Source organism: Callospermophilus lateralis, chromosome 17, assembly GCF_048772815.1.
Source record: "Callospermophilus lateralis isolate mCalLat2 chromosome 17, mCalLat2.hap1, whole genome shotgun sequence".
Lineage (NCBI taxonomy): Eukaryota > Metazoa > Chordata > Mammalia > Rodentia > Sciuridae > Callospermophilus > Callospermophilus lateralis.
This window is the reverse complement of record NC_135321.1, coordinates 57,809,212-57,825,866: the sequence shown is the minus strand read 5'-3', so window position 1 is coordinate 57,825,866 and position 16,655 is coordinate 57,809,212.

The window sequence follows — 16,655 nt, the reverse complement described above, 5'->3', positions numbered from 1 at the left end:
TATCCCAGGAGGCTTAAACTACATAGATTTATCTCAATGTAACTTTTTTTTATAAAGAGAAAAATGTTTATTTGACTCACAGTTTTGGAGTCTCTAAGTCCTGTTTATCACAATCTCAGCAAAGGCTGATTGTTGACTGTATGACTTCATGACAAGTGACAGATTGCAATAATAAAAAATGTTGGAGTAAGTGATCACATCTTCAGCCATGAATGGAGAGAAATGGGTAGGGCCAGGATTGCTCCTTTCATAACAATACTCAGAGAGAATTTAGGGTTCTAATGAAAACCACTAAAGATGGATTGCATATTGTTTCATGCCCCAAATGATCTTAGGACCTCCCAACTGGGGCCCACTTCCCAACTATTCAGCCACTTCCTAACAGTGCCACCATGGGGATCATGTTTTTAATCATGTTTTTACCCTTTAGGGATACAAACATTTAAAACAGCAAGTTTCAGACCAGTAGATCCAATGAGTCTGCAGAATATTATCTTCTCATATATGTTACATACTCAGATATTTCCCCAGTTTCTGAATATGTGATCTGTACAGATAGTTTATCTGCTGGTCTAATAATCACCTTACTTTGTTAGCCTGTATTTAGTAAAAGCCATAATGGTTGAAAGTTCAGGTTGCCAAGTGAAAACCCTGAAATTACATTCTTCATTCTACAGAAAATTGTAAATCAGATACAAACTGGGGGTATAGAGGAAGGATAGATATTAGTGATACTAGCTTTGACTTAAGTGATTTAGGAAATGTTTTCTCAGTAATCTTCTCATATAATTCATTATTTTAACCCCTGAAGAAAACAGATGATGGCAGATTCTGGTGTTCTAATATCAAATTAATAAGGTGGCATTACCAGTTGCAGGTGCAGGCTAGATTTGGTACCTGCAGTAGAATAGGTTAAAAATGACTCAATGCCATTAATCATCAAAGAAATGCCATTAAAAATTCAATGTAACTTTAAACAAATTTGTAAATAGGCCTACACTTTTATAAGCCTGATCCAACTTTTCATGCTTTGGCTTATGATCTTTCATATATTATTATTTATTTAATCTAAAAACATGAAGTAAATTTTAATTTCCTACCTCAGACGTCAGCTTTCTTTAAAAGGTGCATTTCTAAGTGTGTCACATTTAATCTCAGAATATATTTCTGTGGGGAAATAATGCTGAATGCCTCCCTGGCTCCCAAATTAAGGTAGTGCTCAGCAGCTTAATTTACCCCTGGCTTAGCATCCTCACCATCTTTATTTTACAAAATGTAAAACCAAGGTTGTACCTAGTTCTGTACCCTGGTCAAAGTCACCTGGTTAAGAGGGATTTGAATCCAGCCCTACCACCTCTGAAGACTTGGACTCTCCTCACACTATCCTTTAGCAAGACGAAACTCACTAACTTACATTTTTCCTTTCTTGATAATCTCTTGGAATAAACCTATGCCAGGCTAAATTTTGTAGGTCTAGGAGGGTATTTTCCCAAGAGACTGCTTTTCCCCACTTCAGGTTTATGGAGTCTGGCCAGTCTGGCTGTCACAGAGCTGCAATGTACCCAGCTCCACCCCACTGTCCAGAGGCTCAATGCCCATCAGCCCTGTCTCCAGGACCCAGAGTCCTGTTCAGGGAGGAGTGGGGGGGGTGGGGGAAGGGGCCAGGGTAGTAAACTCAGGAGAAAAGACCAGAAGGTGCTCCCAGAGCAGCCAGAGATCTCTCTCCAGCTTGCCCCACAGGGTCAAGGTCCAGACCTGGCCAGCAGTCCCCAGGCTTCACCCTGGTCCCTCACCAGCTGGCTGGACCCATCTAGCCCAGCCTACTGCCTGCTGTGAGGACTGCAGCCTTTATTTAATGTACTCACTTGTTTCCCTAGGATGAGTTCCCTCAGTGCCACAATTCCTCAAGGGTCCAGAAGGACTGGGGGCTCACCCTAGGGGAGGAAAACCAGATGGCATGTGGTGGATGCTAGTGAGGCCACTGTCATGTAGAATGCCCAGCTTCCCCAACTTCTGTGGTCTTAGGCAGCATAGCAGCAGCCTTGGGGTTGAGTTGCTACAGCAGCAGCAGCAGCATGGAATGGTAGCCTCTGGTGACAGCAACAAGCAGCTGCTTCCTGAGTAGGGAGTTGAGCATTGGCATTGGGGCATCTGAGGAGGCATCAGCTGGACGGTTTGGGAGTTTGGTTGCGGTGCTAGGGGCAACAAAGTCTTGCAACCATGAGCATTTTTGTCCTGCAGTGCTGACAGGAGTCCAGCTTCAGTTGCAATAAAGTTGTCATCCAGTGCTGATTGTCTCTGGTGTCTATGTTGGAGTCTGGTGGCAGAAGTGTGAAGCTCCAGAGTCTGATGTGGCAGCATCAGAGTCCGATGTCAGGTTTAGGACCTTTGCGGGTGTGGGCATGGGGTGCAATGCATTGACATTGGGGCATAGGGGGCAGTGTTGGTGTCCAGCTAGGGTCTGGGAGTTTTGTTGCTGTGCAGAAGTGGTGGCACCAGAGAGTCTGGAAGCTGGTGCAGCAGCAATAGAGCATCCAGCCCTGAGCATCTTCATCCTGCAGCAGTGACAGGAATCCAATTGCAGTGGCAGTGAAGGCAGCATTTGGCAGCCATGTGGGGAGTCCAGTGGCTGTGGTGAGGAGCTCCAGGCTGGCAGCAGTGGTGAGGGCTTGAGACATTAAGTGTCTGAGTCAGATGTAACCAGTAGCTGGGGTGGCTTCTATTGTTGCTGCTCCAGGCCCTTGGTCTTGCTCCTGGCAGAACCAGCCTACTCAGGAAGCAGGACAGGGGAGGCAGTGGTACCCAGGGAGCCTCTAAGGACCTTATGCTGCCCACACCTGACCCACCTGGGACTGGCCATATCCCACTGGGCAGCTGCTCCCCCCATCCCCTGCTATGGCCTCTGAAACTAGGCAATCTGCCAGGTGGGGCAGCCTTGGGAGAGGACCCCTGTTGGCATAACTACAGCCATCTTACTTACCCCTTGCCCTCTTTATGAATACTGTTCTTATTCTCAAGAAAGAAAAACCTGAGGGTCTCTGTTCTCTCCTTGAGAGATCAAAAATTGCTCTTCTTGGTGCTTAAGAAACAGTAACTTAGATAGGGGTGGTGACACATGCCTGTAATCCCAGCAGCTTGAGAGGCTGAGGCAGGAAGATTGGGAGTTCAAAGCCAGCCTCAGCAAAATTGAGGTGATAAGCAATTCAGACCCTGTCTCTAAACTAAAATACAGAAAAGGGCTGGGGATTTGGCTCAGTGGTCAAGCGCCCCTGAGTTCAATCCCTGACACAAATAAATAAATAAATAAATAAAATTTTAATAAATAAATAAATGCTATTAAGAGAAAAGAAAAGAAACAATAACTCGCCTTTTGCAAAATCAGGTGATGCTTGCTATGCCAGTCACAAAGGTTAAATCTGCCCCTAACAGGCAGCTATGATTCTGTCTTGTAAAAGGTAATGCTCAAGGGGAGTTGCTGCTGCTTTCCCTCTCCTTTGCTCTCTCCTGCTTCTGCTGCTCTCCCTCTCTTGTTGATATCTCTGTGTGAGACAGCCTTGTCAGGTGCCTGACAATAAGTATGCTTATGCCTCTATAGTTGATGTTCCTGTGGTCGGTCCTGCACCACTTTTCTTTCATTGAAGCCAGTGACTTGGATACAAGCTTTGATCCAGGCTCTCCCCTCAACCTTTCTTTCTCCTCTAGGGATTTGAGCTCCTTCAAGATCCTGGCCTGAAGCCCAGGATGGTCACAGGACACCTCCTTCCATTCACTGAGGGATCTTCCTACCTCTCCACACTGGTCTTATATGGGTAGGTGAGCTTGCCCTTCACCTGCCCTCCTCCTCACAAATTTCCACTCTGGAGACTCACTAACCTTAAGTCTTGGCTCAGCACCAAGACTCACTACAAGTGACACTACTTTCTCGGCCCATCCCCTTTGGTGATTTTCTACTATAGTCTTGGCTCTGTGCCATTGGGGTCTACATGGCTCTCTGGGAGAGCTACAAGAGCTCTGGTACCAGGCACCAAGACTCTTGACGGGCTTCACAAGCCTGGGACTAGTGAAGTAGTGGTTGATGACCCCCCTTCTCTCAGTCCCAGAATGGTTTTATCCCTGGGCCAGTGAGTCATGTGGTGACAACCCCCCCTTCACTATTGTCCCTTCTCATTCTACTCTAGTTTTTCATAGAGCCAGGTATGCCTGCCTCTAGCCACTTTAGCACTCCAACTTGCATTGGGGAACTCTCAATCCAAAACCCCATCTGACTCACCTATCAGCTGCCTCCTCACCTCTGCTCCATTTGACTCCAGATCTAAAGGCTCATCAACTGATTCAATTTTCCACAAAGTCATGGCCTTTCTATGACCTGGACAATGGATTCAAATGGCTACCTAATGGCACCTTCAATCCCAACATTTTGTGGGATCTTTACAACTTTTGGGAGTGCTTGGATAAATGGAAGGAAATCCCTTACATGCAATCTTTCTCTTTTCTCCATTTGAAACATTCCCTTTGTTCTTACTCTCCGTGTCAATCCTACCTTACACAGGTACTCCTTGCTTACTCTCCGTAAACCTTTTATCCCTCCCAATCCCACCAGGTTTCCCCTTTTTAACCCATAAGATAACTTTTCACTTTCTTGACCTTCACCCTATATTGCTGTGACACCACCCAGCCACACTTTCATCACTTTGCTCAGATGCACCTTCACTACATAGTGAATCTTCCTTTCTTCTGACCTCAATATCACATAGCCTACTCCCACCTCTCCTTCTCCCTCTTTCTTTTCTCCTCATATTTACTTTCATGAACCTCACCTGACAACTTCAACAGCCCCCCTCACTCTCCTAATGGTACCACTCTTCCTCAGCTCCACTAATAATGTTTCATAATTTTCTACATTCAAACATGGCCGACTTGCCAACTGGAAAAAAAGAGGGTTAAAAATCCATAGGCAGCAATATCCCTGGCCAAGTACACGCTGAAGCTAACATTGAAATACAAAGACTCAGCAGGCTTGATAAGACACCTAAGACTAATGAAAAAAAAAAGTGTCAATTTAACTTTTCCCTTGGCTGCAAAACAGAAAAATCACTCAAAAAATAACTCTCTCTTTCCCCCTCTCCCTTTCCCTCTTTCTCTCTCTCTTTCTCTTATATGCTTTAATAAAATAATTAATGGCCATATAATTTTTTCCTAGGACTCTTCTTCTCCTGCACGACCAGTGCGCAAGCTTCATAAAAGAAGGTTCGAAGCATAGAAATTTACTAGTGAGTTTTAAAATTAAAGAGACATACTCTCATTACCTTTAATTCACAGCTCCAGAGATGGCTTCTCCTAGCTTCCACCTCCAGCCACCTAATGCAGTGGCAAGGTTTACAGAAGAGGCTAGTGAGAGAGAGAGACCACGCCAGGGAGTGAGCTTTTATTGGGGAACAAAAAATTCAAGGGAAAATGCCATCCAATGAAGGTCAAGGGGGCAGCATCCCAAGGTCAGGGCCAGCGATTGGTCTTCGGGTCAGTGGCCAGGCACACTTCCACCAGGACAAGCTCTCGTACGTGGGTCAGGGTGGGGAAGGCTCTGACACAGTTGCATCTAAGTGCCTCTCACCCAGCCAGGGAGGTAACTCAAATCATGTGCGAGGATGGCCTCCCACATCTTCTTTTTCTAATATTTATTTTTTAGTTGTAGTTGAACACAATGCTTTTATTTTTTATTTATTTATTTTTATGTGCTATTGAGGATCAAACCCATGGCCTCGCATATGCTAGGCAAACACTCTACCGCTGAGCCACAACCCCAGTCCCTAGGATTCTTCTTTTTTTAAAAAAAATTCTATGTTTTTGAGCTCATAATTTTTATTCTGAATGCCTAAATTATACTTTCTGTTCAGACCCATTTTATCCAACTATAAAAGTTGTTTTTTTTTTTACACTCTGCTTTCTTCAGAGGCCAATTTACAAGGGTTGACTCTTAATCTAATAAGTTTTAAAAGTTATGAGGCCTTTACTTGTTTGTTCTGTGTACTATCTTATCTACATGTGTGTGTGTCTATCAAAATCAACATACAGAGCATTCATAAACTAAAATTCAAAAAATGGAGGCAAATACCTTTGATTCACATGATTTAAACTTCATTTTAAATTGGGTAAACAACAAAAGGTAATGATGTCTTCAAAATCACTAATGCAAATGATCAGACAATGTAAAAATCTTATTTTCTAGTAAATATTTTAAATATAATATCCATTGTTTCTTCTAGGTTTTTTTCAACAACAACAAAATGCCTTAAAATGTTAACTAAATTTGTTTTCATGGATAATCTAAGTTAAAATAGATTAATCAGATTTAACATAAATAATTTAACATAAATAACATTATAAAAATTATTTCCATAAATTGTTCAATGGAAAGTTTAAGATTGCTTTATTTCTGGCCTTACTAAAACCAAGATGATTAAATGTTAAAATTCTACTTTCATACCTGTTCTAAAAACTCACAAGATGATAAAATACTGTGTTATTTTAACCAAATGATACCAGACATTAGACATCTCATGGTCAACAATACTGGGCTCCAGACTCTGAGAATCATGCCGGCAAAGAGGGGCAAGAAGCCTCTGAACCAGCTGCATTGGCTTCCACAGCTCCACCTCCCCAGCATCCTTCACCATACTCTGTTCTAAGCCTTCCCTTTGCTCTTTTTGCTCTCCTACCAGCTTTTACTTGTCTCCTCCAGAGACCCTATTTCTACACAAACAAGAGATCCAAACCCTCCTTTCAACCCCACTGATGAGCTTCCCCATTACTGAGTTCCACCAAACCCACCTGCTCCCTCCACACCATCATCCCAACCACTCTTCAGCCCTTCCATCACCCAATCTCACACAACCATTTGAGAGCCTGTCCCTTTACTCCCTCTCCAGGAAGTGCTGGATCTCAGCGGGTAGACAGAGTCCATGTGTCCTTCTTTGTAGGTGATCTCTCCCCAATAGAGTAATGCCTAGGTTCCATTACCTCCAACCCTAGTTCATATACCAAGGAGTACATTACATAACATAGTTCAAAACCACACCTTTCATGATATGCTCGTGATCCTATCCAACACCCTCCTCCTAGAGGAGTGCAGATGAGTCTGGGAACAAGTCTGGAACTTTGCCAATGAAGCCCACCAATTGGGACTAAAAAATTTCCCTGGAGGCCAAACAAAAAGGGACTGATTTTTTACCTGCTTACTGACAGTTTTAAAAAGGGCAGCTCATAAAGCCATTAGTTATGATAAAGTCCAAGAGGTCTTTCAAGATAAAAATGAAAACCCCTCTTCCTTTTCAAACTGCCTGACTCAGGCCCTGCTCCAGTACACCAATTTGATCCCGAGTCACCTGATGGTCATAACTTACTCATGACCTACTTCTTCTCCCAAAGCTTCCTGACATTAAAGCTAAACTTAATAAGTTGGAGCAAGGTCCCCTCACCCCACATGCTCAAGTGCTTGAGGAGGCCTTCAAGGTGCACAATGGCAGAGATGAAAAGGGCTGTGATGCTAAATATCAAATGCTAGCCAAAACATTTCAACAACCTGCCACTACAATCACTACCTCTGTAACCCACAGAAGACCCCCCGGAACATACTATAGGTGTCATCAGTTGGACCATTGGGCCAAATCTTTTTCCAATCCTCACCAACCTCACAGTTCTTGTTCTAAATGCCACCAGGTGAGCCATTGGGCTGTTGATTACCCTCTTGCCCAGAGAGGCACAAGGTCACACAGCCCCACACTCTCCAAGCAGACTCTGGAAATAGCTATGGATAACTGATGAGGCCTGGGATCTCAAAACACAATGACCACTATCACAATACGGGAATCCAGGTAACCATTGTGGTAGCAGGCAGACCCATCTTTTTCCTTTTGGACTCCAGGGCTACATTCTCAATACTTGTCCAATTTTGTGGACCCACCTCTACCTCCACGACCTCCATTGTCAGGGTGGGAGGCAAGCCGTATTAACCCCTAAGAATCCCACCTCTTACATGCTCATTCATGAGATCCCTTTCTTCCTTTCTCCCACTCTTTCCTCATTATTCCCCAATGCCCCACCCGCTTACTAGGTTAAGATCTCCTAAGTAAACTTACCTCATCCATTTACTTTAATCTTCCCATGCCATGCTCTCTCCCAGACTCATCCCCACTCCCACTCCTCCTCCTTCTATCACCTACAACAACCCTGTCCCATATCTGGGGATTGCCCCCATCCTTGGTCAATCCCCAGATATGGGATATACACAACCCCTCTGTAGCCACACACCAAGATCCCATCCACATCACACTCAAAAAACCCATCTCTCTTTATATCCCAATCCCAATATTCATTACCTCTAAGCAGGCTTAGGGTACTCAGACCCCATCATTTCTCACCTCCTAGCCAAAGGCCTATATCCTGCAGATTCCCTTGTAACACACCCATTCTCCCCATCAAAAAACCCTCAGGTTTTTTGGTCCAAGACTTCTGCATCATCAACACAACATTAGTCCCTTTACACTCCATTGTTGAAAATTCATACACTATCTTGTCTTCCAAGATTTTCTGTTCTAGACCTTAAGGATGCCTTCTTCTCCATTCCCTTACACAAAGATTCTCAAGGCCTCTTTGTTTTTACCTAGACTGACCTAGACACCTAGGTATCAATTCAACTCACATGGACAGTCCTTCCTCAGGGTTTTAGAGATAGTCCCCACCTTTTTGGACAAGCCTTGACCTGAGACCTCACCCACCTTTCCTTGTCACCATTATTCCTCCTCCAATACGTGGATAATTTTATTCTCTGCAGTTTTTCCCAATACCATAGTAAAACCCACATAGCCAAATTATGAAAATTCTTGGTCTTGTGAGGATATCTCATCTCCTCCTCTAAGGTTCACCTTTCTCTTCTCACAGTGACTTACTTGGGCTTCCAGCTAACCCTGTCCCACTAGGCCATTACAGTGGATCACAAAAACTCATTTCTCACCTTTCTGTTTCTACTACTAAGGCTAAAATATTCTCATCATTCTTGGGAATAACAGGATACTTTAGGACATGGATACCCAATTGCTCTTTGATGGCCTGACCCCTTCACAATGCCACAAAGTTTCTCTTGAAGAGCCCCTCATCACACCCATCAACACTCCCTTTTGGGCCCCCCAGCAAGCCCTCCCTCAGCCCTTCACTTACCTGACATTGGGTGGCATTTCTCTCAAAGGCCTTTGAATAGCAGTGCCATTCCTTCGAAGTGCCTTGAATCAACAATATGAGGATCACCATCTTGCCTTTAGATAATAGCATCTTCAGCCATTTTAATCCAGGAGTCAAAAAAACTAATATGTTGGTCACCCCTAACAGTCCTTTCCCCCCACCACTTAACTGAATTACTCTCCTATAAAGGTTCTCAGACTCTGTCCCCTTCCAGCATTTTTCCCCATCAGATCTCACTAAGGATCCCACTCTAACCTTCAAAACTTGCCCACCACTCAATCCCTCTACTCTACTTCCTCCTCCTGGTGACTCCAATTCTCATCAACCTCCCTGTTCCTGTGTAGAGCTCTTAGAACAGTTACTCCCTCATCCCTCCCATATTTAGGAAGGACCCTTGTCAACTCCCTCATACACCTGGTTCATGGATGGGTGTTCCTTTTCACATGAAGGCCTTCAAATAGCAGGCTAAGCAATCACCACAGCTTTAGAAATGATAGAGTATACCCCCCTGCCCCCAACACCACCAATCAACAAGCAAAACTAATAGCTCTAACCTAAGCATTCACCCTAGCTAAGAGTTAATCTTTGACCATTTATAGAGATTCTATATATATCTTCCATATATTTTTAGCTCACTCAGCAATATGAAAAGAGGGTACTCATGACTACCAAAGGCTCCTCCATCACCAACACTTTATACATCAATGCCCTCCTAGAAGTCTCCCTCCTCCTTTCTTCTATGGCAAAACCATCAGACAGATAATTTCATTATTACAGCAGGTAGCAACTGTAATAAAATGGCCCAGCAAGTGACTCTATCCTCCCTCCCCACCAAAGAATCCAACTCCATTCTCCTTTCTACATCCCCAGACACTGCCCAAAACACATCTACACCCCCATACCACCCAAGGTGCCTATCACTTACTTTACACTAACCTATCTTCTTTAAGGGACTTTCTCAAACGATCTCTAATCATCACCTTAGACCATACCAAATTCCTCCAGGACCTCTTCTCCTCCTGAGAGACATGTAAAAGAAACAAAAACAAAACAAACAAACAAAAAAACTAATCCTTCCTCTAATATTAATGCTCCCATCCCAATGCAGTTACTCCACCTAATGGTCTGTCCCCTAAATGGATGGGACCATATGAAATTACTCTTACCACCCCAAGTGCTGCCAATTTTAAGGGTTCTGCAATGGGATACACAAATCTGCAAATGGGTACACAATATACAATTGGTCTCCCCAAACTGGCTTAGGACCCCTAGGCTTGCTGATTGATGCTTTCCCCACTGATCAATGCCACTGGTGCTAGATCCTGCTCTGCCTCTTGTTGCTGGGCACCTCGAATGTGGAACACTGATGTGGAACACTGAGGAAGGTGCTATACACTTCTGAACCTCTGCAACCAGACTTTTTTTCACAGCCACCAGATGCCTCCACAAGTGCTGCCTGTACCTCCAGGCTTGGAGAGGGTGGAAGGCATCCTTTCCATGCCTCTGGCCTTTTCATCCCTGCCAGAGGATTAATTCATTGATCAGTTAAGGCTCTTATAACTGAATCATTTCACCTCTAAGCTTTCTTGCATTGTCTCACCCATGAGCTTTTTGGGGACACCTAGTAACTAAACCATAACACCTCTTCATCAGATAACTTAGAAAGATCTTGATAACTTGCTGTAGCTTCTACATCAGCACTTGCTGCTTCGCCTTGCACTTATATTTTATGGAGATGGGCTTCTTGCCTTAAACCATGAACGTTGTCTTAAATCATGAACCAAACTCTGGCACCTTCAAACTTCTTCTGGAGCTTTCTTACTTCCCTTGGCATTAGAACAATTTAAAGTTATGGCCTTATTTAGATTTGGATTTGACTTAAGAGAATGTGGCTTGTTTCATCTGTTCTCCAGAAGATGAAAACTTTTTTTTCCATATCAGCAATAAGACCGTTTTGCTTGCCTATGATTCACATATGCCATGCAACATCACTTTAATTTCCTTCAAGAACATTTTCTTTGCATTCTCAATGTGTTTAACTAGTGCAAGAGTTACAGATTTTTACTTAGAGTGAAAAACATGAGACTCTTCCTTTTATTTAAATAGTATTAGACCATTATTAACTGGTCTAACATCAATATCGGGTACTCAGACCCATCTGTGTGTTGAGGATCAGAGACATAATCTGTGGAGCAATAAGAGCATACATATTAATTTTGCTGTCTTATATGAACAGGGTTTGTAGTACCACATGACAATTAAAATAGTGGACATCACAGATCACAATAAGAGATATGATGGCCTGAAATGCTTACCACCCTTAAGTCATCACCTCTGCCCCATATACAGGGGTCTCTATCTTACCTCCTTCCAGGATGGTCTGTGGGTGACCTCCCCCACAGGACCCATGTGCTCTATGGGGGCTCCATCTTCATCTACACAGTGCAGGGGGAGGGGCACAGCCTAGTGAATGGATTGAGCAGTTTTAATGTCAACATAAATTTTGTTGCTATATTTACTGACAATGCCATCCTAAACAATGAAAAAACAATACCATCACAAAGATAAAACAGGCAATTTCAGAGGGGAGGGGAAGGATAGCTGTGGTGGAGGATCTGGCACTGGGTAATTCTCAGGACCTAGTAACATATGGGAGGTGCCATAGAGGACTTTAGAACTAGGGCATCAGGAAAACATTCCAGAAGTGGAAGAGCTGCTGGACTAATAGTTACTGGACTTCCTGCCTCTGGCATTTTGGTACCTGAAAATTATGTTGCTTCCAGGAAAGGTGGCTCTCTTTAAAAGGATGTGATGGCAGCTTAGATCATCATCTCTACCAACTGGAAGGTAGTGTTTATTCCATGTCCTCTTGGCTTGATTAATGGCAGCTGATCTTCCTCTTCTTTCTGAGGGTTCACAGTAGCCACTGGTGGCTCAATCTCTCCCTGTGCTGACGGTGCTGGAGTTGGGACATCCTCTAGTTTTGAGATCTATTCTTCCTCCATCACAGGGAATTTGGTAATATGCAGCCTGAAATGTAAGCAGGTAAACTAGGCCCTTACTGCTGGTGGCAATTCTGTCACTTGAGGTGGTGCTAGAACTATGGGAGAAAACACTCCCAACATGACTACCTTTCCCTGGGCCTTTCCCAATTCACACTAGAACCCTGCCTCTGAGAAGAGCCCCACCCCTCTCCACACAACAGGCGATCTTCCCAGTCTAGGGTCCACCAGTTACAGGATGTAGGCTTGTGTGGCTTGGGACCAAATCCAGATCCCTGGGAACCAACACAGATTCCTCTAAATATGCTTTCAGTCATCCACCCCAAGCCCATCATCAGAGGGCTCAGACTCACTGGGATCTGTGTTCTCCAGCTGTGGAAGGAGTTTCTGGACATGGAAGTTCAACTCTGATTCAGGCATGGTGAGCAACAGGAAAGTCCTGAGAAGCTTCCAGTTGTACAGGTCCTGGACCATCAAAATTTTTTCTGGTTAGAGGTATAGCCACATTTCAATGATGGAGCAGAGGATGCTGTAGAGTTTTGAGTGAGGCAGGGAGCCATGAGGGGCTGGACCTCTTCTTTAGCTGGAACCTCCCTAGGCCCCCTGCATGGTAAGCTTCCCAAATAGTGGGCAATCAGGTCCCATATATCAGATCAAAGGGGACAAACCTGTGAGGCACATGTATGGGTAGAGTGCTAAACACACTTGCCGTCCAGTCTGTGTAGAGAAACATGTGTGAAATCCTGGCTGGGATTGGCTGTGTTGGGAGGGATCTTCACAGGGCCTGGCTCTAAAACCCCAGCCACTCCTCTGTTTCTTGGGTACCCACCACAGTTCACTATGTTTCTTCTACAGGGTAAGCCCCAGACTTCAGTCCTCCTCTGGGAATCACACAAGGTGGAAGCTGGGGTTTGCCTAGCCATCCTGTACAATAGCCCCCCCAAGTGACCACTCTCAAGAGATGAACCTTCACTCTTGGCCCAAAGATCATTCATTTCTTTTCTTAAAGGTACTCCTCCTCAATATCTGATTGGAGGTATCCATATTTAGAGAAAGCCAGGAGACTTTCACCTCTAACATCCTGTGCCCAATATCTGCCTAGCTGCCTTGTGTGCTTTACTAACTTCCTGACAATCATGAAATCTCAGGATGTCTGGGAAGTTTGTCTGCACTGCTTCCTAAATGATATACCATGTGCCTGCCAATGGGTAGGTGCTTCATATACATTTGAGCCATGAATAAACCCAATCACCTTCTGCCTGCCCACCTCAGGGCCAGAAACTACTCCGTTCACCTGAGGGGTCCCTGTTATGGCTACATGCAGGTCAGGAATTCTCCCAGATGCAGTCCACAAACTACTTTCCAGATGTGGAAACTACTTTTTCTGAGGCCTGAGAGTAGTAAGGCCTGAGTCAGAGAACTTTCTCACAGAAAGGGGACAGGCCCACAGGGGAAGGCCAGAGCCCTTGGCAGCCTGCTCCACAGGACCAGGCCTGAGGCAAACATTCCTAGGTCTCATTCTTCTTGGTTTTCTAAACATACAGACAGGGTTCTCCTCTGAAACCCCTACTTTCCACAGAGCTGATTGAGGTTCAGACTGATGCCCAGCATTCCTAACATTAAACCAGGAGATAGTCATGTGCCAGGGCTTGGAGGTGATATATATCTTTAAAAAAACCTTTATTTTAGTTCATGGGATTTTGTTTGTATGTTTTGTTTTGTTTAGTGGTGCTGAAGATTGAACTCAGGGCCTTGTGCATGGGATTCAAAGACGCTACCAACTGAGCTATATCCCCAGCCCTAATACTTTTATTTATTTATTTATTTATTTATTTATTTATTTATTTATTTATTTATTTATTTAGTGGTGCTCAGGATCAAACCCAGTGCCTCATACATACCAGGCAAGTGCTCTGCCACTGAGCCACAATCCCAGCCCTGATAAACAGCAGATCCAGAACCTTCTTGCTACTGGACAAATTTTGATAGAAATATAAAAATTAATGAACATAACAGATGGTCCCCTTCTACAAGGCAGGCACCAGGACATTTTTGAATTCCTGCAGGATGAGTGCTGTGAAAATATTCACTAGACAGGACACATGCTCTGATGGATCTTGATCATCTTCTCCCTAGGTTGGAGAATCAAAGAGGGCCCTTTCAACAGATGGAAACAGTAGTCATCTGCAAAATGACTCACTGCCATATAGTCAAACAAAATATTTTCCCTCCGTATTCTCAGGGTATATGAGACACACACACACACACACACACACACACACACACACAAACCTGGTGAGGGTCTAAGGCTATCAAAAGGGGAATTTGGTTCATAACCCACTTGAATCAAATGTATGAAATATGATATGTCAAGAATTATGTAATGTTTTGAACAACCAATAATAAAAATTAAAAAAGGGGAATTTGGTGGGCTAGAATATGGTCACTTGCAGTGACCTGTCCAGTCTTATCTTTGGTCTCCTTGCAAAAAAAAAAAATTGCCAGAGTCGTTGGGACCCAGTGCTGACCAAGTACCTCCACCCTCTGGAAAGTTCTCTACTCAATCAGGGCTTTCCTGAGACCTGAGCATCCACAGATTGGTAGGAAAAAAACTCATGGCTCTGGGCTGGCTGTCTCAACACCAGTGAGCAGACTGGTGGATGCCTAGCTACTAGAGTTCCAAGTTCTATGTGTTCCATTGCCAAGAAATGAGGTCACTTCCTTGGGAACTCCTTACCTGAGTCCCTTTCTCACACTAGATACTACCAAAGGCCCACTGGGATGTGTGCTGTTCCCATCTCTGATGACATATGCATAAGTTGACACAGTTACACCAACACACTGTGGATTAGGTTCCCAGACAGACCTAGGTGGTTTGGGAACACAGAGCTTGGCTCAGACCTATCCCCTCCTTCTGGTTATATGTGTGACCCTGCGGAAGCCTTGGTGCCTTGAAAGGCCCCCATAGCTTCCCAAAATGTTTCCCAGTGATCATTCTAGTATCTGTTTTTGAGGTGTATGTGCCCATAAATACATGGAATTCCTGAGAAACCCTAATTCTAGAGTCATGTGTCTGTAATGCACACATAGATGACACAACATAGGAAGGTGAGGGACAAAGGAAGACATACAACTGTACCATGACCTATCAGAGAACCTGCTCCTGGGGCTTTCCTGATGCTCCTGTAACAGGCACAGTCTAATTAGACTCGTGTCTTGAGGGAATCTTCTGCTGGACTGGGGAGTATTTGGGTTGTCAGTCTGGTGAAGGAGGAGAGTCTCCATTCTCCATTAGGCTTATTGAAGAGGAGATGACTTTTGTCAGCAGTTTGTGAGATATAAGTGGGGCAACAGGAGACAAATGTGCTCCAAAAGAGTTTCATCATTTCTCAGGGTTGTCATGGTCAAGAAAGTTATGATTCTTTGTGTTTAGCAGACCAGAAGAGGAGAGGGGGTATAGGTTGAGAGAGAGCCAGTGGCTGACGTTGGAATTGCTCCCGGGCTGGAGTCTTTAGGGGGGATGGTCCTACCCCACTGGAGTGGGTGCCCTGGCCTAATTGAGTAGTCTGGTAAGCATCTGTTTGCTAAATCGATGGTCTGGGATACACAAATTGGTGAAAGGTGCAGCTGAGATAAACATCTTCTTCAGGAGACTAGGCATGAGGAGGACGGAGATAAGGTCCAGGTCTCCCAGAAAGGATCAAAGAATCTGCAGGACCCAAGACAAGCCCCTAGGAGGTACTTTTCTCAACTGCCAATGGACAGTTGTGGGATGGTGGTAGGATGACCTGTGAAGGGTCCTGTGGGGCTGGGCAGCCCAGAGTGGCCAGCCAGTGTAGGGAAGTCAGCAGATGCTAAACAGGGCTTCATGAGAGATGCTTCTGGCAGGTCCCTTAACCCAGGGGCAGGGGTGAGGTACAAAGCTTGCCTTGGGAAGTACCCATGGCAGGGTTTAGGGAAGGTGAAATTCAGGAATTCCAGTGGAAAGTGCAAAAGGTCCTTCTTCTGCTGCCAACATGGCTTCAGGTGAAATGGCAATGTCAGACTTGTTCCCAGGATGTAGCTTTGGAAGGTATGAGTACAGAACCCTGGGCACGTGCAGAAAACCATCAATACAGGGCAGGAGACAGGGTCTCACCAGGAAGGGACACGAGCACATGCAATGTGTGTGCGGGCACCAGAAGCAGGAGGGATGGGCCAGGGAACTGTGTGCCTGGTGTATGCATGGGTCCTCGGGGTGCTGTGGTGTGCTGGCACTGGGGCTATGGATCCACATCCTGCTGGTTCACCACCTGACCCAGTGGGGTTCCTTGATCATCTAAGAAGGGTGGGAGATATTGGATTTGAGCGTCCACAGCTATGGCAATGGTAGTGATCCCTCCTCTCCAGTGGTGGTCAATGCAAGTGACTTTCTGGAAG